The sequence below is a fragment of the Ovis canadensis genome, chromosome 4 (assembly GCF_042477335.2).
Source record: "Ovis canadensis isolate MfBH-ARS-UI-01 breed Bighorn chromosome 4, ARS-UI_OviCan_v2, whole genome shotgun sequence".
Taxonomy (NCBI): domain Eukaryota; kingdom Metazoa; phylum Chordata; class Mammalia; order Artiodactyla; family Bovidae; genus Ovis; species Ovis canadensis.
The window spans coordinates 23,495,349-23,518,157 of record NC_091248.1 but is presented as its reverse complement, the minus strand read 5'-3'; the positions used below and the strand labels follow the sequence as shown (position 1 = coordinate 23,518,157).

The following is a 22,809-nucleotide window of genomic DNA, read 5'->3' as shown; positions in this document are numbered from 1 at the left end:
TTCCATTGTTTGCCCATTTGCCATGAAGTGATGGGACTGGATGCCGTGATCTTAGTTTTCTGAATGTTGACTTTAAGCCAACTTTTTTCACTCTCCTCTTTGACGCTCATCAAGAGGCTCTTTAGTTCTTCTTTGTTTTCTGCTATAAGGGTGGTGTCATCTGCGTATCTGAGGTTATTGATATTTCTCCCAGAAATCTTGATTCCACTTTGTACTTCATCCAGCCTGGCATTTCTCATGATATACTCTGCATATAAGTTAAATAAGCAGGGTGACAATATACAGCCTTGGTGTACTCCTTTCCTGATTTGGAACCAGTCTGTTGTTCCATGTCCAGTTCTGACTGTTGCTTCTTGACCTGCATAAATATTTCTCAGGAGGCAGGTGAGGTGGTCTGGTATTCCCATCTCTTTTAGAATTTTTCACAGTTTGTTGTGATCCACACAGTCAAAGGCGTTGGCATAGTCTGTAAAGCAGAAGTAGATGTTTTTCTGGAATTCTCTTGCTTTTTCAATGATCCAACGGATGTTGGCAATTTGATCTCTGGTTCCTCTCCCTTTTCTAAAACCAGCTTGAACATCTGGAAGTTCGCGGTTCACATACTGTTGAAGCCTGGCTTGGAGAATTTTGAGCATTGCTTTACTAGCGTGTGAGATGAGTGCAATTGTGTGGTAGTTTGAGCATTCTTTGGCATTGCCTTTCTTTGGGATTGGAATGAAAACTGACCTATTCCAGTCCTGTGGCCACTGCTGAGTTTTCCAAATTTGCTGGCATATTGAGTGCAGCACTTTGACAGCATCATCTTTCAGGATTTGAAATTGCCTCAACTGGAATTCCAACTGGAATGCTATTTCAACTGGGTTTTCCGTTTATGTGTGGTTACCCAGATGATTTAGAACATGCTTACTTTGAAGTGAAATGAATGCTTACTTACAGTGAAATGAATACTGTGTCAAATCTTGAAAAATATATTTCAATGAGAATATGCCAGTCTCCCCAAATGGGTCAACCTACCCCAGTGTGAGCAACTCTGATCTAACATAGATTTAGAGCCCAAGATGGATTATGAACTAGTACTAACATGGTTTCTGGAATAGGCCGAATATTTTTAGGGTCGACAGTTACCCAGATGGCTGAGTCATTTGTGTTAGGAATCTCTGGAGTCTTTTTCCTTGGTTTGCCTAGTTTGGAATTGTACCCTATGTGAAGCTCAGAATGCGCTTCCCTTCATTGTAGAGAAGACCGGGAGAAATTTCCTGTGCGTCTTTCTTTCTGTGATGTGCACCTCATTACCAGACTTCCTTCGGGCTACCCTTCCCTCTGAGGTCCAGGTATGCGACAGTGGCCTATTTTATTATTTGATTTTAATTTATTTTATTTTATCTTATGTTCATTATCTGAAACTCTTGTATCTGTTTGTTTGTACTTTTGCCATGTGAATGACAAATTCAGTGAAGAGATGACTCAAGACCTTCAATTTCGTTCATTCCTGATTGCTGGTATTATAGATTGCTGGTGTGGATACCTAAAGGTGAGGGGCTGATACAGCTGTCCATCTGAATATGAATCAAAATCTTTGTTTCATTATTCACAACTTGAATCATCAAATATTCTTTTTGGCAAGTCAGGGTCATTATATAGATACTGAGAACAGACTTTATAGTCATACATATTAATAGTGTTGATAGAATTGGCCTTATTGAGAATTTATTACTGCCTGCTAAATGTTAATACAACTAAAAATTAACACAGCTAGGGGATTTTGCTCAAAAAAAGGTGAGAAGTTTTACATTGAACACACGTGTGTGTGTGGTTAAATCATGTTAAATTGCAGCTTTCACGGGTCAAAAACAAATATAAGCAATATAATATGGTTCATGTATGCCTTACCAAAGCAGGAACAAGGATAATAATGTCTAGTTTTTTTTTTTTCTTAAAAACCAATAATCAAGCAGGTCACCTGGGTCTTAAAACAACACTTTCTTTACATAAAATATTTTAATCTTGTGGGGTGGGATGCAATAAAAATATCCTGTCTACAGAAAACCTAGAATGCCTGTGTCCTTCATCTAGCAGAATTCTTCCAGGACCCGGAGCTAATCTGTTCATAAAAGCTTCAATCACCATTCTCGTCCACAGGGAGGGTTGTTTCCTGTGAACTTGATTTTCTGCTTTGCTACCATTATTTTTGTTAATAATTCTGTATTACTTTTTTTCTAAATAAATTGTCAACTCCTTGGGGAGAGAGACCATTCCTTGACTCTTTATGGCTTCCAGTAACTGTTGATTTGCCTGAGCATTTGACTTGGGGAGGGTATTCTGATAGGATTTAACTATTTATTAAGTTGGCGGAGTAACAAAGAAATACTATTCAGAGGACTAGGAATGTTTCATTTTGAGAAACCAATCAAGGATAATCCTGCCACAGTCTCCTCTGGTAGGCAATGCAAAGCTGAGATTCTCCTTTGGGAGAAAATACACTTTGAGACTCTCTTGGCTGTTTGAAATTCTCTTAACTGTCTGTTCCAAGTAGAATGGTCAAGAGAAGCTTATCCCACCAGATTGAGTCTGTGTTGGCTAAATTGAGCACAGAGATCATCATCTATTGATTTTAGTATGGTGATGATAAACATTGAGCATGTAGATAAAGTCAGCCAGATAGCTGGTTTGTGTACTTATGCTGGTAATTGGGTGACATTTTCTTCAATGGATAAATATGGATAAATCTTCAATGGAAGATGTATTTGAATAACCCACAATGTAAAAAATACGATTTTTAATGTGTCTTTATGTTCATCAGTACCATCTTCAACAAAACTGCCCCCATATCTCAAAAGTTAATGACAGTTTCTACCACAGCATAGAAAGGATCTTCAGGTAATTAATGACAGCACCTCAGGCAACAGTTTTTCCCTTTTGTCCTTTCTGTTTTTATAAGAGAACTCAGTGCTAAAGGAGAAGAAAGATAATGGTTCACAGTCAATGCTCATGGACCAGACACTTAATCTGAACTTAACCAAAAGTCAATATTTAGCTGTACCTTATCAGTGTGGAAATGTCAAGCATAGCAAGAGACATGAACAAATTTCTCATTCCTGTGCTTCAGTGTTCAAAGCTGTGTGGCAGAGTTTCAACAGCAGATAAGACAAAATGGCCTTTGGGGAAAAAAGACAACAAATGACAACACTTGCAGCTGCCGAGACCCAAGTTTATGAGAGGAACACAGTCCTCTCATTAGGGAGATGCATCCTAATCTGTCTCAACACATCCCCTTAGTCACCTTGTGGCCTGTGTGATGCCAGCACTTGATCATTACTCACAGCAGGTAGCCTTCAAGAGACTGCAGCTTGCTGAGTAAAGTCAAAACTTGTTGCCATGTAGGACAATTGACACAAATTATTTGCCTTTTCGGTTTGTGTGGCTGGGAAGTGCATCAAGCATGGCTGTGGACCATAGACTGTGGGTCTGCCAAGCAGGAGTTCCCCTGGGGCCTCCCTGAAGCTATGGACAGTTCAGGTTTAGAACAGAGGTTTTCAATCTTTTAAGAACTTCCACAGGACTTCCCTGGTTGCTCAGTGGTGAAGAACCCACCTGCCAATGCAAGAGCCACAGGAGACACATGTTCGAGTCCTGGGTCAGAAGATCCCCTGGAGAAGGAAATGCCAACCCACTCCAGCATTCTTGCCTGGGAAATCCCATGGACAGAGGAGTCTGGCAGGCTACAGTCCATAGGTTCACAAAAGAGTCAGACATGACTGAGCGACTAAACAAAAACAGCAACAACAATAAGAACTTCAGAACCCTTTCAGAATTCCATCTCACTCTATAGGACTCCAGCTGAGCTCACCTGTGTAATTGCTGTTGAAAGTTACATTTTGTTAAAAAAAAACAGTTATGTTGGAAAAACCTGTAATGATACTCACATTTAATGAGGTGGTTGGACTCTCTGTCCATTTGGTTGTGAAGAAAAGGAAATAGTGTAAGAAAGAAAGCTGGTGACTTACATGGCTAAATATGCATTGTTACTGACTTTTTAAGGACTTGTGGGTGGGTCTAGCATTTCATGGAACATGGATATCTAGAAATTGCTGAGAGAGAAAACATTTCTTCATCTCGAAGTCCAACTAGAAGGGACCTGAATCACCTAGATTCACAGAACACTGAGGCCTTAGAATTCACTAAGAGCAGGGACCTACTGTCCCAGACTATTTATTTGAGTCACTTAGGTGCTTGTTAAAAAATACAAATTCTGGTTACTTTCCTCCTAAACATTCTGATTCAGGGAGACTATAGTGGAATCTGGAAGCCTGTCTTTTTAACAAGAGTTCAAAGAGATTAAAAAAAATTTTTTTTTAATTTATTTTTGGTTGTGCTAGGCCTTTGTTGCTACACTTGGGTTTTCTCTGGTTGTGGTGAGCAGGGGCTACTCTTCGTTCTGGTACATGGGTTTCTCATTGTGGTGGCTTTGCTTGTTGCAGAGCATGAGCTCCAGGCATGCAGCGTTTAGGCTCAGTAGTTACAGCACACGGGCTTAGTTGCTCCACAGCTTGTGGAATCTTCCTGGGAATCCACTGTGCCACCAAAGAAGTTCCCCAAAGAGATTTTATCTTCCGACAGATCCAGAAACATTGCTCTACTGTGTCCTGGCATAATGCACACTACAGGGTAGATACTCAGTAATGGAATGAATGAGCGAGAGGAAAAAACCACAGTGAACATGCCGAAAGGCAGTCTCAGCCCCCGATGTTGCTGCATTCTCATTCAGTGTGCCAGGGCTTGTGGCCTTGCACAGCTCACTCCAAGTTGTGGGAGAATGACCTTCAGAAACAGTTGATAAAGGTTAGGTTTTTGAATGTCACAGGGAATAATACTCCTTCCCCTTTGTCCTTTGTTGGAATGTCATAGTGACACACACACGAAAATACTATGTCCTAAAAAAGGAATAAAAGCTAAATGTCATAAACAGAAAGAAACTTGTCTAAGTCTCCCTTAGGAAGAAATCTATTTTGTGTGTTCTGCCAAAATAGGTCCCACCAGGCGTAAACCATCCTGCCTTTTTAAGCTGTTCCTCCCTGGTGGCTCACTGGTAAAGAATCTGCCTGCCAATGCAGGAGACTCGGGTTGAATTCCTGGGTCGGGAAGATCCCCTGGAGGAGGGCATGGCAACCCACTCTAGTATTCTTGCCTGGAGAATCCCATGGACTGAGGAGCCTGGCAGGGTAGAGTCTATGGGGTCACAAAGAGTTGAACACAGCTTAACAAGTAAACAACAACAAAATGCACAAAGGTGAAATGGTGTTGGGAGCAGAATTCCTATCTCCATGTAGATAGTGCCACTTATGATTTCTGTACTCAGTTCAGTTCAGTCACTCAGTTGTGTCTGACTCTTTGTGACCCCATGGACTGCAGCACTCTGGGCTTCCCTGTCCATCATCAACTCCCGGAGCTTACTCCAACTCATGTCCATCGAGTCGGTGATGCCATCCAACCATCTCATCCCCTGTCGTCCCCTTCTCCTCCCACCTTCAATCTTTTCCAGCATCAGGGTCTTTTCCAATGGATGAGTCAGTTCTTCAGACAGGTGGCCAAAGTATTGGAGCTTCAGCTTCACTCCTCCCAATGAATATTTAGGACTGATTTCCTTTAGGATGGACTGGTTGGGTCTCCTTGCAATCCAAGGGACTCTCAAGAGTCTTCTCTAACACCACAGTTCTAAAGCATCAATTCTTCAGCGCTCAGCTTTCTTTATCATCCAACTCTCATGTCCATAAACGACTACTGAAAAAACCATAGCTTTGACCTTGTTCCTCCTTTTCTAAAATTGTATGACACATTAACTTTGTTATTATGGTTCCCAGGGGAATAATTTTGTAAACTCCATACAATTTATAAAACTTTGCTGTTGCTGCTGCTGCTGCTAAGTCGCTTCAGTCGTGTCCGACTCTGTGCGACCCCATAGATGGCAGCCCACCCAAGTCTCAGAACTACAGGAGCAGAGGACATGGGCTGTAAGTGAGAGAAGGAAGGTGGAAGCTGTGTCTTTATTCCGCTCACTCTAAGGTTCTCTGACAGAGCTTAGGCACATGGCAGGTATGGGACTGGACTGAGAAAGCCCAATCGTCTCTTTTTGTTCAATTTCTATGACTACATGTCATCATCATGGGATTTATTTAGAGTCGTTTGATTTCTGCTGAGGAGAAGATAGACAACATGCTGGACAAAAAGAGCCCCAGTGCATTTCTTGAAACTTGTCATGCTCTATTTCTGTGACTTACTGAAAGCTTTAGTAAGTATTGTTGGGGGAAAAAAGAAACAAGGCAGAGTTAAGGAAGGTTGAAGGCTGGTCCAGTAGTGGTTCTTAACCTTCTTTGCATTGTAGAGTATGGGCAAGTTAAAAAACTCTAGTATCTAGGCCTTGTCCCATACCAATTCAGTCCCAATTTCTGGGGGTGTGATGTAGGTGACACTCAGAAAAAAATTTCCTAGGTAATTTCATTGTGCAGCCGAGTGGTGATTCCTAGATTGTTCATACACTCTTCTTTTCTAGTTATATGTTATTCCCTCTGCCTGAAATGACCCTCATTCCTTCTCCTGTCGAAGGCCTACTCATCTTTAAAAATTTACCACACAGATACCTTCCATTGACGGAGTTCACTTGTTTGTTCAACAAATATTTACTGAAATGCTTTCTTCTCCATGGTGATGGCACTCAGTGACAACACAATACATTTTGATGATTGTAAGTTATTTATTATTATCATTGTTTTCATTCATAGAGTTTGAGCTTTTGAAGCCAGGGATTGCAAATTATTCATCTTTGCATTCTGTAACACATTTCCCTTTATTTCCATTCCCCCACATTCCCAGAGCTTGGTGATGATTGTCCCACAGATGTTCAGTATTGCATAATAATGGTTTTTCAAAGGTGTGGTTACCATACTCAGTGGATTCAAAATTGCTATGGCTTGACTTCAAATTAAGAGTTTTGTTTTAGTAATGCCCAGATTTGTTTGTAATGGTCTTCTTAGAGATGCCCATAATTTTGTGAGTCTTTATTTGCAATAACATTGAATGATGCTTTCTTGGAATGATATGAGATTGCTCCAAGGTTTATCTCCCAGACAGTACTTGACATCATGAGATTTTGTATTTTATAGGCTTTGTTTTTATCCTCACCCATCCTCAAGTTCACCTGTCTTTTTATTTTACTCATTCCTTTACCTGACACTTCAGGCCCTCTAGGCTCAGTGAAGTGTTAGTCACTCAGCTGTGTCCGATTCTTTGCGATCCCATGGACTATAGCCCACCAGAATCCTCTGTCCATGGGATTTCCTAGGCAAGAATACCACAGTGGGTAGCCATTCCCTTCTCCAGGGGGTCTTCCTGAGCCAGGGATCGAACTCAGGCCTCCTGCATTGCAGGCAGATTCTTTACTATCTGAGCTACTCCTGACTCTAAAACCTAACTCTCACCTGCCCAGGTAAATCTTCTGGGCTAGTTAGACTGGTCTTCTTAATGCTTCCCAAGTATAGGGTTTTTTTAATCCTTCTTGCCCACTACTATTCTGAATTGTTCTGGTACTCCAAAGACTCACTTCCTCCATGAATTTTTGCCTGAGTTCTCCAGCTTTTTCATAAGATCTACACCATGCAATTTAGCCCTAGTCTTGATGCTGCTGCTAAGTTGCTCCAGTCGTGTCTGATTCCGTGCAACCTCAAAGACGACAGCCCACCAGGCTCCTCCGTCCCTGGGATTCTCCAGGCAAGAATACTGAAGTGGGTTGCCATTTCCTTCTCCGCCTAGTCTTTATATAGTTTTGTTTATTTTTTATTATTAATATCATTCCTCACAGATGACCTGTCTCTTTACCTGACTGTAGGAATTGTCTCATGTGTAGCTTTCATAGGTTCTGTGGCACCTACCACAACTGAAGGCTATTGTCTAGTTACTTAATACATGTTTGATTCTTTAGAGATTGAGTTCAGTTGTATCTGCCATTTGGTAAAGCTGGATTGTTTAATACACAATTTAGAAAATTTGGAATGGTTTTCTGTGCAGTGTAAGCCCAGCTCTGGGGCCCTGTCATGGGCTGAATTGTGTCTCCCCAGATTTATATGTTGAAGTCCTAACCACTCAGTACCTTGGCATGTGACTGTATTTGGTATATGTGGAGAGAGGGCCTTTAAAGAGGTGATTAAGTTAAAATGAGGCCGTTGTTGTGGGCTGTAATCTCATCCTACTGGTGTCCTTTCAAGAAGAGGAAATTGGGATGCGCAAAGGGAAACCACACACATAGAAGAAAGATGTGAGAATGCGTCAAGAAGAGGGCCGTCTACAAGCCAAGGAGAGAGGCTGCAGAAACCCAGCCTGATGGCACCTTGATCTGGAAATCTTAGCCTTCAGAACTGTGAGAAAATAAATCTGTTGGTTCAGCGGCTCAGCCTGTGGTATTTTGTTATGGCAGCCTGAGCTGACTAACACAGGCCCTATATGCTACCTGTCGAGAGTGACAAGGAACCTCTCATGGATGGATTTCCCATTTCCATCTTCTTCCTGCCTCAGTTGGAAGATTCTAGATCATGTCTCCCTGACAGAGAAGATGAAATTGAAAAGCAAAGAGTTTCCTCCTTCTCACGCTTTATGCTTCCTGGTTCTGTGAAGGGTACCCCTGCCTAGAAGCATTTCCATCTACTTTATCTTGATCTCAGATCACTTCCCCAGTGATGAAGCTGGGTGAAGGTAGGGTCCTCAGCTCTCTGAAATTAATGTTTTTTCCCCCTTCAAAATTCTGCTTTCCTATGCATAAATGTAATGGGTTAGTTTGTATTTGAGGAAATTCTTACCTAAAAGAAGATGTCTTAGTTTGAGTTTTCTGTAAATCAGATCCTAAGACAAGGGTTTGGGGGAAGATGGTTTATTTTTGAAGTGGCCCCAGGAGGCCCTGAGAGGAGTAGGTATGTAAGAGAGAGACAGGAGGAAAGTGCAGAGCGCTTTCAGGTGTGGTTACCCCGTGGGAGCCTGGGGCCCCATCCTGTCAGGGACGCTATGGGAGACTGTAGTCACAGCAAGGGAAGCTGAGGCATTTATCCACCATCTTCTGCTGCTCATGAGTGCAGGGCTGGTTCTGGAGGAATGAACTAGCCACCACTCTGACTTAACCTGGGAGTCGGTGGATCAAGCTCCTGCAGGCAGAGGAAGTCCAAGGGCAAAGAGACATGGGTACTTGACGTAGGAGCTCATTGCCTTGTGAAAAGAACTGTCCATCAATAACATAGGCAGTCAAAGCTATAGAAATGTGTCAAGAGGTATTGAGAAGGCATCACCTGTCTGTTGCTGAACACTGGTTTTTAGATTTGAGGAAGCTGGACTTAGGTTCTCTGAAGTTATAACTCACTCTGTTAGGTACCATAAAAACAGATCTTTACTGCTTTGGGCTTTTTGTGGCTGATTCCTTCTCATCCCGTAAATCCCCATTTTAGAGCCATTCTGCCAGAACTTAATTTATTCTTGTAGTTCTACAGCAGCTTTTCTTGTGTTGACCCTGATCATCATCTCCTGGTGGTCTACCAGAGGGTACCTTATAGTATGCTCCATCCAGCCCATGCCGTCCCCCCGCCACCCCTTGCCAATCTCCCAACAAGTTGGATCAGAAAACAGGGATTTAAGCACTCTCCATCCCTGCCCCAATATTCTTATTTCCTAGTAAGCCATGTGTTTGCATGGAGAGAGGGGTGGATGTTAGAACATGGCCATAAGCCTACCTTCTGTTGAGGTTCAGCCATGTTCTGGGCTTGTTAAGTTACTGGTGGGCAGGGTCTGTCAGCAGATTGAAGATCATCCTGGGAGGTAATCATTATAAGAGATGAAGAAGCCAGGGTTGATAGCTGGATCCAGTAACAAGCCTTAGTTATGAGAGGAGAGGGGCCATTCTGAGAATGGTGTGGTGTCTGTGATTCAGATTTGTTCCTAACCTTCCTTTAGACCATGTCTCAGTCCTTCAGAGGTGAAAGCTATAAATGAAAAGAGTTTTGTGGTAAAACTGTTGGACACAAAGGTACAAGCAAGATAATTTAGGGACCCCTCTGAAAGAATATAATGCAATCAAAACAGAGGAGAGGACTTCTCTTCCAGTTCCAGTGATGTCCATGGAGAGTGCTAGAAAGGGCAGGAGGGATAAAAAGCTGTGTGGTGTGTGACAAGGCTTGTTCCTTGTGAGATTCTCCAGGGATTTACCAGAGTTACTTGGAAAGTACTTGACTGATAGGTGTGTCCTGATAAGTTGAGGGGGAAAGTCATAAAATCTGAGTCAGCTGATTAATGCAACCTCTTTCATTCCCATAAGCCTATGTTGTTGTTTAGTTGCTAAGTCATGTCTGACTCTTTTGCAACCCCATAGACTGTCACCCACCAGGCTCCTCTGTCCCTAGGATTCTCCAGGCAAGAATACTGATGTGGGTTGCCATTTCCTTTTCCAGGGGATCTTCCTGACCCAGGGATCTCATCTGCGTCTCCTGCATTGCAGGTAGATTCTTTACCACTGATGAGGACTGAGCAAACCCTAGCTGCAGATGAAACTTTCTGGTTGATAGAGACTAATTCTTTTATTTCTTTCTACAGTCAAGTTTAGGATAGTTGTATACTGCCTGGTCCCTAGTGGGTGCTCAAAATTTTTCTTTGAATGAATTATCTTTATTCGCATTTGATAAGCATCAGGAGTGAGCAGGATTGGGACTTCTTTGGTGGTCCAGTGGTTAAGACTTTGCCTTCCCATGCAGGGAGTGTGGGTTTGGTCCCTGATCGAGGGGCTAAGATCCCACATGCCCTGGGGCCAAAAAACCCAAAGCGTAAGACAGAAGCAATATTGTACCAGATTCAATAAGACTTTAAAAAAGATGATCCACATCAAAGAATTTTTTTAAAAAAAGTGAGCAGGATTGGAGAACTGATCTATGATAAATTCCTGGGGTGAGGAAGCCATGGGTTCTTCCTTACATGCTATGTCTTACAGAAACAAGTACATGTGTAAGAAAACATAGATAATGAAATGACTTTGTCACTATGTAAACTTCAGATAAATCAAGTTATTGCTGAATAGTTTTTTAACTGATTGCTCTTAGTTTGCTAGCACTGTGCCTTTGGCCAGGTTGTTTAACATCTCCCAACCTTGGTTATTCTGTTGAACTGAGATAATATTGCCTACGTAGTGATGCTGTTGTGAGTACGAAAGTTAATGTATATGAAGTGCTTAGTACAGTGCCTGGGATGGGGCAAGCATTGATGGTGGTGATGATAAGGAGGAGGATTGTTATCATTATTATCATATATTAGACAATCTATGTTGTTGTTCAGTTGCTAAGTCATGTCCTGCCCTTTGTGACCCTATGAGCTACAGCACCCCGGGCTTTCCTGTCCTTCACTACCTCCTGGAGTTTGCTCAGATTCATGTCTGTTGAGTTGGTAATGCTATCGAACCATTTCAGCCTCTGCTGCCTTCTTCTCCTTTGCCTTCACTCTTTCCCAGCATCAGCATCTTTTCCAGTGAGTTAGCTCTTCACATCATGTGGCCGAAGTATTGGAGCTTCACAGCATCAGTCTTTCCAGTGAATATTCAGGGTTGATTTCCTTTAGGATTGACTGGTTTGATCTCCTTGCAGTCCAAGGAATTTTTCAAGAGTCTTCTCCAACTCCACAATTTGAAAGCATCATTTCTTCAGTGCTCAGCTTTCTTGATGGTTCAGCTCTTACATCCATACATGGCTACTGGGAAAACCATAGCTTTGACTATACAGACCTTTGTTGGCAAAGGAATGTCTTTGGTTTTTAATACTCTGTCTTGGTTTGTCATAGCTTTAAAATATCCATTAAAAGCAGATAATCTATGACTATGTTATATAAGATCCACTGAGGGAATTACCTCTATTTTGTTCTTTGGTTTTTAGTTGGTTTTCTACGAATACATATTTAAAGTAAACTTTATAAGTTTAAAATAAAGCCTTTGGTATAGACTCTCATGGGCTTCCCTGGTGGCTCAGATGGTGAAGAATCTGCCTGCAATGCAGGAGACCTGGATTTGATCCCTGTCTTGAGAAGATCCCCTGAAGAAGGGAATGGTTAACAACTCCATTATTTTTGCCTGAAGAGTTCCTTGGACAGAGGAGCCTGGCAGGCCACAGTCCATGGGGTCACAAAGATTGGACTTGATTGCACAATTAACACACACACACACTCTCATTAAGGTTTCTGGAACTTTAGATATATTCTCTATGTTCAGTAATTTTGCCTTATCTATTTTTGACTACCTCCAGGAGAATCAACAGATTAGTGAAGCCTCATTTTCTCTTATATCAACTAGGTTGTATTTTCTGCTTTCCAATATCAGCATTTGCTTGTTTGCATCTCTGTCAGCTAAACCAGAACCTAAAACTAGGGTCTATTGTGTATTTCTCTTAGCATCTCCTTTGTAAGCTGCTTGAAGAAGGTTTGCTAGAGCTGTATGAAAGTGCATATTGTTTAGAAGACAGAACTATTTTTAGCTTGAAGGTAGAACTGGGTTTTTCTTTCTTAATAAATTCCTTTTCTTTTGATGAAAGCCAAAACTTGAAGCCAGTGGTGACAGATCAGGGTTCTAATTGCTGTGTTGTTGGAAATAAAGAGAGATGTTTATTGATAATCAACTAAATAGCAAACCAGATTTCATCAGTGTGGTAAGATGAGCCCACTCAGTGGGCTGGTCTTATAAAATACTTTTTCTAGTGAGCCTGGGAAAACTTGTAAAGTGGTAATAATAAAAGCAGCATCTGGTCTTTGCAGGAACTTTGTCATACATAAGCAATGCATCATGGGTGTGGTAATGAACATCAGGTGTTTTTGGCACATGACTTCTAAACTTGGGGAAGAGGAATTTTGCTTTTTTGCACATACTGGAATGCGTTTTCACATTTCTGGTATTAAAAAAATAGCTTAAGAACTACGTTATTTTTTTATTCCTTATTTGGAAGCTATACTGGTCAGCATAAGAAAATACTTAACTTCAGATCTTCAAAGGCATGTTGTAGAGGTTTGGAAAGCATTTGGTTTGGCTTGAAGCAAGTTTGGCTAGTGAAGTGACAGGCACACAAGAAAGAACAACAGGTGAAAAAATGTGAAGTTTCTTTCATCTTTCAAAGGATTTTCTTGATGAATTGAAACAGCCATGAAAATAAGCACTGGCCTTCGTGCCCAGTGGCCTAAAAGTACTTAGAATGGGCCAAATAAGAATCAGGCAGGGACCTAATGAAAATCAGGCAACAAGCCTAGGCTAATTAAATATGTGCTGCCTTCCCCCACTTTTTAAAACTCCCTTTGGCTCAATTTTTAACAAAAATCTGGTTTTATGTTAGATATTTCTCTTGCTTAACTCAGATATTGTAGAGGCATGAGTTATTCAGTAGAACCAGTGAAATTTTTTGTTGGCTAAGTTGACTTTCTTTCTGGCCTCTTTCTTTTGAAAACTGCTTATGAAAATTAACTAATTAAATTTCTGGGCTAAAGTAAACAACATCTCTTGAAGTGGTTGACTGTGAGTCAGAGACAGAATTCTTCATTTTGTTTGGGAGAGATAGTGCATTTGATTGTAACAGTGTTTTTAGAACAGCTTTCAGAGCTGTTGATGGAGCTTCCGTAGTTTCTCTAGCTTGTATAAAGGAGTCTTTGGGATCTATTGAGTCATGAATAATTATCTGCTTAAGATCAGAAGACACATGTCCCCAGAGAATTCTGCAAAAACATATTTTTTTGGGTGAAAATTGACAGAAGAGTAGAACATTTGTTCTAATGTCTGTTTATGGTGTGAGTATAGAGAGGACCTGGGACTGAATCACACGCTCTCAGGCCCTCTTCAGTGACTTTTTTTTTTGCCAGTACCTCCCATGAAGAAGTCGCTGCTTAGTTTAGCATTCGAATATGAATAAAAGTTTTATGTAACTCAAGAGATAACATACTTAATTTACTACAGTCCATTTATAAAGTCCTAGGAGATGTCTGAATTATAATAACTGGTGAGTCTGTTTTGTGTCTTTCTCCAAAGCCTTTGCTTAGGGAGTGACTTTTGAAGTTCAGTGATGATGCCAGATTTGGAGGAGTTCTAGTGGCATGTGTATGGGGAGCAGCATGGTTGAGAATCATATCGGATCTACAGACGGTAAGACGTTACAAATATGAATGTAAAGGATGACAAGACAGTCAAATCCTATGACAGATCATTCCTTTTAAGGAGAAATATCAATCCAATACTTAGCCACTGTCAAAGGGTAGTCATAAACAGCAACACCAACAAACCATATGCTTTCAAAAGAAGCCTAGTAGCCTGTTTTCCTTTTGAAATGCTTAATGAAAAAGCTGCAGAGAAAAATTTCTGTGGATTTGAGGATTTTGGAATAAACAAGCTTCAGGAGCAGAAGCCCACGTGCTCTGTCTTTTCTTGCTTTAATTGTTTTGGTTTCTAGCTTAAGCAGCAAAATGTTCTTGCCAAGTGACTGTACGTGTGCATGGGATGTTTTCGGCTTTGCTTCACTAGGGCGTTAGAAGAAAATGCCCTGGTTTATATCAGTCAGACATCATTTTAGTGTAAGAGAAAACACGCCCCTTGAAACAATTAAGGGATCGAAACTTATCATTAGGGTGAATAACAAACTGCAATGTCTATTTAGAATAGGGTTTCAGAAATTAATTACTGGGGTAGGTCACAGCATCCTTCACTGTTTTCTAATGATTAAAAACTATAATTTTGATAATTGGACTGTGAGAAATTTGTTAGGGCAATATATTTATCATTTATCACTCCAGAAAGAGGTCGGCAAACTTTCTCTGTAAAAAGCCAGACAGTAAATATTTTAGGCTTTGTGCCTTTGTAGTGTGAAGGCAGCCACAGACAGTAAATGAATGAGTGTGCCTGTGTTCCAATAAGACTTTAGGTATTATATGTTAGATTTCATATGATTTTTAACATGTTCTTCCTTTGATTTTTTTCCAGCAGTTTAAAAATGCAAAGTCCGTTTTTAGCTCTGGGTTGTATAAAACCAGGCAATGAGCCAAATTTGGCCCAAGGGCTGTAGTTTGCTGACCTCCTGCTTAAGAAGAAAAGACCATGTTACTATTTACACTAAGACATGTGAGTATTATTTTAGAGAGCAATGAATTTTATTCAGTTCACAATTACTTTGTAAATCTGATCTGGTGATCATTGTGTTTAGAATGCATCATTTGTGTTGTGTGAGGACTGCATATGAGGGCTAGCTGAGTGGCACAAGATTTGACAAATGGATTTCTGACTGTTCCTCTCATTAGGTTCCAATTCCCGTTCATCAGTTAAAGGAACTTGTATCATTGCCTCACTTGTTGCAATGAATAAATCTGTATAATTTTACAAAAGAACAACTGCATGGATTCTTTTGCAGCCTGAAGACTTGAGTGTTGGGCTCCTCTTCATAAAAGTTTCCATGACAATCTGGCCTGAGAGAATGACAGGTTTGCCCTCATGGGGAATTTCTTATTAAGGAAGCTTTTCTTTTACCAGGAAGCTTTATGGGGACTTAATAGGGGGTCAAACAGAAAGGACCAAATAGGACCCTTTCATAAACCATACCTTCTACTCTCTCTGGCCTGAAAGAGAGCTTGTTTCCAACTGTGTGTGGTGATGGGCTGATGTTCAGAAGCTGAGAGGTTAGAGAGGACCACCATGCTACCCTGGGGTCTTGCTTCCTAATGGTAACCAAGAGACCCAGATGCAAGCATGAGCTATTAATATACGGGCTAAGCCAAGAATTATAGGCCCCTGGATTCCTCTGTTGAAAGGCCGTATGTGGAGTAGTGAAGCAAGTGGTTCTGAGCTTGACTCTGAGCTTTTCTCTTGGCTCTGCCATCCACTAGCTGTGTGACTTTAATTCTCTGCACCTTACTTTCCTCCTCTGAAAAGGGGGCAGGATGATAATAGATAACAACCACGCCAGGGTAGTTGTAGAGATTAAGTAAGTTCATACAGTTGGCCCTTCTGTTTGCAGGTTCCACATCTGCTGAAGTTGAGGGCCCACCATTATACAATTTTTTACAAGGGACTTGAGCATCCACAGATTTGGGGATCTGTGGGGCTCCTGGAATTAATCCCCTGTGGATATGAGGGACAACTATGTAATGCATTTTGGAACAGCACCTGTCATGTGGTAGCAAATAATAAATAAGAGCTATTGTGAAGATTTTCTTTCTTTTTGGACTGAAAATAACACAACATTTGCAAACTCTTACTTAAAGGGAGATTCGTTTCCTCAGGCATAATCACTATGAAAATATCCTTTAATCTCTTGCCTTTTCTTTCTCACCTATTATCACCCCATAATTTTATTGACTTACACTTTCCAGCCACCTCAGCCACCTCAGCCACCCTGTCCTAACACCCTTTTGGATCTTGGCCTTTATTCTCTTCCTACTCACTACACTTGTTATAAACTCAGTGATCTCCTGGGTCTAAATTGGCTCATATGTAAGAGGGAAGCATAGTTCATAAGGTGTCACTTAATATATTGCCCTGTAGCTGTGGCACAGCTCAATCTCAGTTTGGTTGATAATCTGTGGGTTTTCCAGGAAAGTTTATTAGTAAGCTGCTTATGCCCTGCTTAGAGCTAAGATATTGAGAGAATAGAGCCCAATGGGGAAAATGGGGAGTGTTCTGAAAACAGGATTTATGTCTCATCTTTTTCAGTAGGGTTCCCCAGGGGGGCCTTAGAGGATATTCTCTATTCTAAAGACCTTCAAGAAAGACTTTGTGCTTGACTAGGTATATTGGGCTTGGGCTGCCCTTCCTGCCAGCTGCTTTCTGGGCTGGAAAAGACGAAGTCTTAAGTGTTGCCATTTGTTGTTGCTTAGTCATTCAGTTGCGTCTGATTCTTTGTGACACCGTGGAGTGCAGCATGCCAGGCTTCCCTGTCCTTCCCTGTCCCTTGAGTTTGCTCAAACTCATGTCCATTGAGTTGGTGATGCCATCCAACCACCTCATGTCGTTCCCTTCTCCTCCCACCCTCAATCTTTCCCAGCGTCAGAGTCTTTTCTAATAAGTTGGCTCTTCAGATCAGGTGGCCAAGTACTGGAGCTTCAACTTCAACATCAGTCTTTCCAATGAGTATTCTGAGTTGATTTCCTTTGGGATTGACTGGTTTGCTCTCCTCGCAGTCCAAGTGACTCTCAAGAGTCTTCTCCAACTCCACAATTCAAAAGCATCAATTCTTCGGTGCTCAGACTTCTTTATCGTCCAGCTCTCACATCCGTACATGACTACTGGAAAAACCAGAGCTTTGACTATATGAACTTTTGTCAGGAAAGTGATGTCTCTGCTTTTTAATACACTCTCTAGGTTTGTCAAGTGTTACTATAAGTGTGAAGTGTGAGTCGCCCAGTTGTGTCTGGCTCTTTGTGACTCTATGACTAGAGCCTGCCAGGCTCCTCTGTCCATGGGATTCTCCAGGCAAGAATACTGGAGTGTGTTGCCATTTCCTTCTCCAGGCGATCTTCCTGACCCAGGGATCAAACCCTGGTCTCCTGCATTGCAGGAAGATTCTTTACCACCTGAGTCACCCGTGTTGCTATACACTGTTTTAAAACCAGCTAAGTCTTTGTTGTCTTGCTTCTTGGGCCCATGCTGTGCAACAGGGCAGGAATGTGGTCAGTTGTTGAGGGAAGCTTTTTTTTGCTTAACTATTATCCTGAATTTGGCTGTTCCTATTTTCTTGGAATAAAACTGAGATGTCATTGTTTAGACAACTCAATATAAAGAGAGTATGAATTTTCTTCCCCCCTAGAGAGGTTTCATTGTGTAAGTTGTGGACAAAAGCAATTCTGAAACATTTTAATATGTTTGCATAAGGGAAGGCCACAGTGCATGAGGTTTACATGAAGTCTTTTGGTTTTGTCCTTTTGGATAATTCTAAAATGGTAGTTCTCAGCCCAATAAGAAACAACATCTGTGTTAAAAACACAATACAGGCCTAGTTTTCCCCTCATGTTTCTTTACTCTCTAGATATCTCATTCATATGAAACATTCTCCCTGACTTCTAAGGGTACTTCATGTAGGTGAGAAATACCCAGAGAGTAGAGGGGAATGAGGCTGTGCCCCAAATACAGTTTTGTTTAATTGAAACAATTCTTCCAAATGACATTTGCTAGTGGTAAAGAATCTACCTGCCAATGCAGGAGATGCCAGAGATGTAGATTTGATTCCTGGGTCAAGAAGATCCCTTGGAGCAGGGGAGCAGGAAATGGCAACCCTCTCCAGTATTCCTTCCTGGGATTGCAAAGAGTTGGACATGACAGCATGCTTAGGGTGGTGTATTAATTGCTTATACTTTAGGCTCACATAGAGTTTTCATTTATTTATTCATGCCCTTCCTCCAGCATATGAGGTGCCTACTGTGTGCAGAGGGCAAAACCAAGACATACATTTGGACTACAAGACACACAAATGCCTGTTTGTGTTGTTTGCTTCAAAAGTGAAATATTGTCTTTAACATTTTTACTGCAAGTTTTCTGGAGTACAACCAATGGTATTCATGACGATTCTGTTTTTTTCTAAGGAAAGAAGAAATAAGAAAACTGCTTTCTTAGTGCTTACAGCATGCTAGGCATTGTACATAATGTGATTTCATCGAATCTTTGCATTAACCCTTCAGCATAACGATTATTATTCCCTTGATATAAATGAAAAAACTAGTTTGGGATTTAAGTCAGTTACCCAAAGCCACATAATTGGTAGGTTGTAGAAAACTAGGATTTATAACCAGGTCTGTCTGTTTTCACTAACCCAGTCTGCTTCCCTTCAAGCAGAGATGAAACACCTGGCAGAACATGCTCACTTGTGATATAACACTAAGTGTCCTCTGAAGGGACTTAACTTAGAAAATTATTATAGAATTAGGTGGGAAAATGTGTTGCTTTTCCAGATTTTAAAAAGTAAAAACTTGAAGCTAAAATTATGAAACCTGGGCACAATTATTTAATTAAAATAAACTAATAAAATAAAAAAAAGTATGTAAGTCCATACTCCAAGAATTAGTCATTTAAAATGATTATTCCACCAAACTAATAAGTCTACAATCTTTGTCAGACCAAGACATAATTTAGTAAGTACAATATAGACTTAAAAAATGAACAGTTTCCGGTTTAGGTCTAAATATAACAGTGGTGATCATATTTTAGAATATTTTAAAATTTTAATTATGAAAAAATTGCTGATCCAGGAATAAGAACCAGAGGTTCTTGCAAATGCTTAAGAGCAACCACAAGTTCTTGCTGCCAAGCAGAGACAAAACAATCTTCATTTTTTGTGTCAGAATTTCCTTTTGGCTCAGATGACCAGATCTACAAAAGACAAAATGGGGAGATTTTTGCTATTCTAAAAAGGTTTTCCAATATACTTAGGGAAAAAAATTGTGTGAGATTTATGAATTCCTCTAAAATAGTGTAGCTGTGGGCCATCTATCCTATTACTGCACAAAAATCTCTCACCGTTCTCAATCTTGGTTTCTAGTTTTGTCTACAAATAGTGACAACTTCCCTATCTCAGTCAGGTATCCAAGATGGTGGAGTAGAAGGATGTTGAATGTTATGAAAAAGTACTTTGGAGTGGTTCAAGTGTTATTCATATGGAATGACAAATGCATGCAAACAATACTTTAAACAATTCTCCCATGTATTTTCCCCTTGTAGAAATATAGGTCCCCTTCCATTGCCTTTCCTCCATTATTGCCCAGAGAACAGGGAGAATGTCATGCAGGGAATGGGAGAGGATAAAAAAGGGAGATCAGTCTTGTCAGTTGAAAGAGAGACATTGAAAACTTCAAATTCTAAGAGGCAGGGAAGAAGAGATAAAGGAAAGAAGGAAGGAAGGGAGAGGAGGAAGGAGGGAGAAGGCAAGAAGTCAGCATTTGTGTATGGGCTCCAGGCATGAAAACTCCCATAGAGTGGGTAGAATCATCCAGAAAAGTTTTAGGAGAACCTGAAATTCCCTTTCTCCTGAGGGGAGAATGAAAGCCCTTAAGAGAAGTTCTGAGGTCAGCCTGGCCCTCTGTGATGTGGAAACAGTAGACCAGGATTATGAGGGAAAAGTCTGCATAGATGGTTCTGAGATAGTATTTCAGGTTGCCCAGGGCCTGTATAGGGCCTTCACTGGTAGCTCAGCTGGTAAAGAATCACCTGTGATGCAGGAGACCCTGGTTCAATTCCTGGGTCGGAAAGTTCCCCTGGAGGAAGGATAGGCTACCCACTCCAGTATTCTTGGGCTTCCCTGGTGGCTCAGACAGGGAAGAATCTGCCTGCAATGCTGGAGACCTGGGTTAAATCCCTGGGTTTGGAAGATGCTCTGGAGGAGGGCATGGCAACCCACTCCAGTATTCTTGCCTGGAGAATCCCCATGGACAGAGGAGCCTGGCGGGCTACAGTCCATGGGGTCGCAAAGAGTTGGCCATGACTGAGTGACTAAGCACAGGGCCTGTATAGGATCTGGAAGTCCTCATGCACCGAAAGGAGAAGGTGCAAACATTTGAGAGAACTGGTAGACTAGAATAGCTCCCAAAACTTTGTACCAGCCATTAGACAGATGAACATCAGAAAGGCAGGTAGTACCAACTATTGCTGAAGGAGCTGGGAAGCCGTTGCCCTGTTAGTGTAGGTCTAACGTGATACATCTCTTTGGGGAAGCTTTCTGGCAGTGCTTAGAGACATTTGGTCATATATACTAAGACTCCCATTCTTTGAGTATGTGCTGTGGAGCCACTCTGACACAGGTCTATACGGGAGTATGAGTATGTTTATTTGGGAAGGCAGAAAGTTGGTGGTAAGTGAGGTATCCATTGCTAGGGGAATGAATTAGTGAATTATAGGATATACATATATAGTGGAATTCTATGTACCACTCAGTTAATTGTCTAGATGTACATAAAGCAACGTGTGAGGCATGCCCAGTCACTCAGTCATGTCTGACTCTTTGCAACCCCATGGACTGTAGCCTGCCAGGCTCGTCTGTCCATGGGATTTTCCAGGCAGGAGTACTAGAGTGGGTTGCCATTTCCTTCTCCAGGAGATCTTCCCAACCCAAGGACTGAACCCACATCTCCTGCATTGGCCGACAGCTTCTTTACCACTGAGCCACCTGGGAGGCCCATAGCACAGTTGGAAGTGTATAAATTAAACACCTCCAACACAAACAGCATTACATATTTCACAAAGACACAAACATACCTAAATACAGTTAGGTTTTATAAACATTTTTGTGGATGCCTCTAGCAGCAAGGGAAATGGAAGCTATAATGAGAAATTAAGGGGAAAACAATAAAATTAATATAACACAGTATAGGCCTGTGAAATTAAATGATGGTGTACCATGAGCTAAGAGATAAAATTTAATCTGAACATTGTTAAAAAAAAAAGCTGCATTTTGCATATTTGAATCACAGTGAATACATATGGTGATTTCTTGTGATGATTATATTCAAGAGAGGTGGTCCTGTGAGGAGCGGCAAGGAGTGACCAGTCTCTAGGAGTAAGCTTCATATCCAGATTACATAAACAGATGATTTCAGGACCAGGATGGAATTTAGTAAATTGCTTGTTATTCCGATGCCCTGGAAGATGAAACATTTACCCCCTGAGATTAATTTTTCACTGACTGATCAAACTCAATGTACTGTTTATGTTCTCTGTAACAGGAATTTTAAAGTACATAAATTTTTAAGTGAAAGTCTGATATCCAAAAAGATACATTACTTTCATCTGAAGTAATTTGATGTTCAAGTGGGTGAAATACGGCTACAATTTAAGCTCCTTATTTATAAAATATGGATCCAGTTAATCAGATTTATGGTGTGAAGCTGGAGCTCTCTCTGATGACTAGAGAAGGAAGTTTAATGTATTAGAACATTATCCCCTCTGGTCTTCATTATTTACCAGCTGCAGGTTGGCCATCACTTTACCTTTTTAGATCTCGGTTTCCTCATCTGAAAAATGGTTGGGGTAGTGCATCACTCCCTCAAAATGCTATGATTTCACAATAGCAAAAACAAAAAAGAGGATTAAAACTCTGCTAAATAGAGAGTTCTCTCTGCTATATTACCAACAGTTTACTGAGATAGTCTCAGGGCGAAGAGAGGTTGACAAGCACTGTCTTCAAAGGTGGGGTGAGTCAAACTCTGTTACCACATTGTTATCTTTAGGTCACCCAGTGCTTTTCAGAATCAAGCATTTAAAAGATTCCAGTGAATTACTCTTTGAATTATTTTTAAGAGTAGAATTGGAGCAATAGATTTTTATGCTGCTACCTCAGTATAATCTGTAAAGTTAGAAGTAAGATTATTTCTGTAAGTTTTTTTGGGTGCTTCCAGTATAAAAATATCTGTGATTTTCTGGGATGGTTTGCAAGATGGTCTTGTAATATAATAATGACAATACCTAATGTATTATAGTACATGCCCAAATACTATGATAAGTGATCTCTGAATATTAATTCATTTTCACAACAACCCTGTGAGATAGATACTATTATATCTCCTTTTATGGAGGTGGAAAGTGAAGCATAGAGCAGTTAAGTAAGTTGCTTAAAAATTTTGGCTAAAAAGTAGGAGAAATGGGATTTGAACCTAGGCTGTTCAGCTTAAGAGTTCATGCTTTTAACCTGCAGGCTTACTATCTCTCTAATTTTTAGTGAAGTTCCATTTTGCATCAGAATTTTTACAGTATACTAGAGATTTGTCCCGGAGAAGGCAATGGCACCCCACTCCAGTACTCTTGCCTGG

General features: G+C 40.9%; 1 long non-coding RNA gene across 1 annotated transcript in view; it reads left to right on the top strand.

The window, feature by feature from the left end:
* Nucleotides 1–22,809, top strand: part of LOC138439103 (uncharacterized) — a 137,691-nt gene that overhangs the window by 74,634 nt on the left and 40,248 nt on the right. Inside the window, exons 3-4 of the long non-coding RNA XR_011256574.1 lie at nucleotides 14,066–14,179; nucleotides 15,011–15,148. This is a non-coding gene — a long non-coding RNA (uncharacterized lncRNA). The remainder of the gene's footprint in view (nucleotides 1–14,065; nucleotides 14,180–15,010; nucleotides 15,149–22,809) is intronic.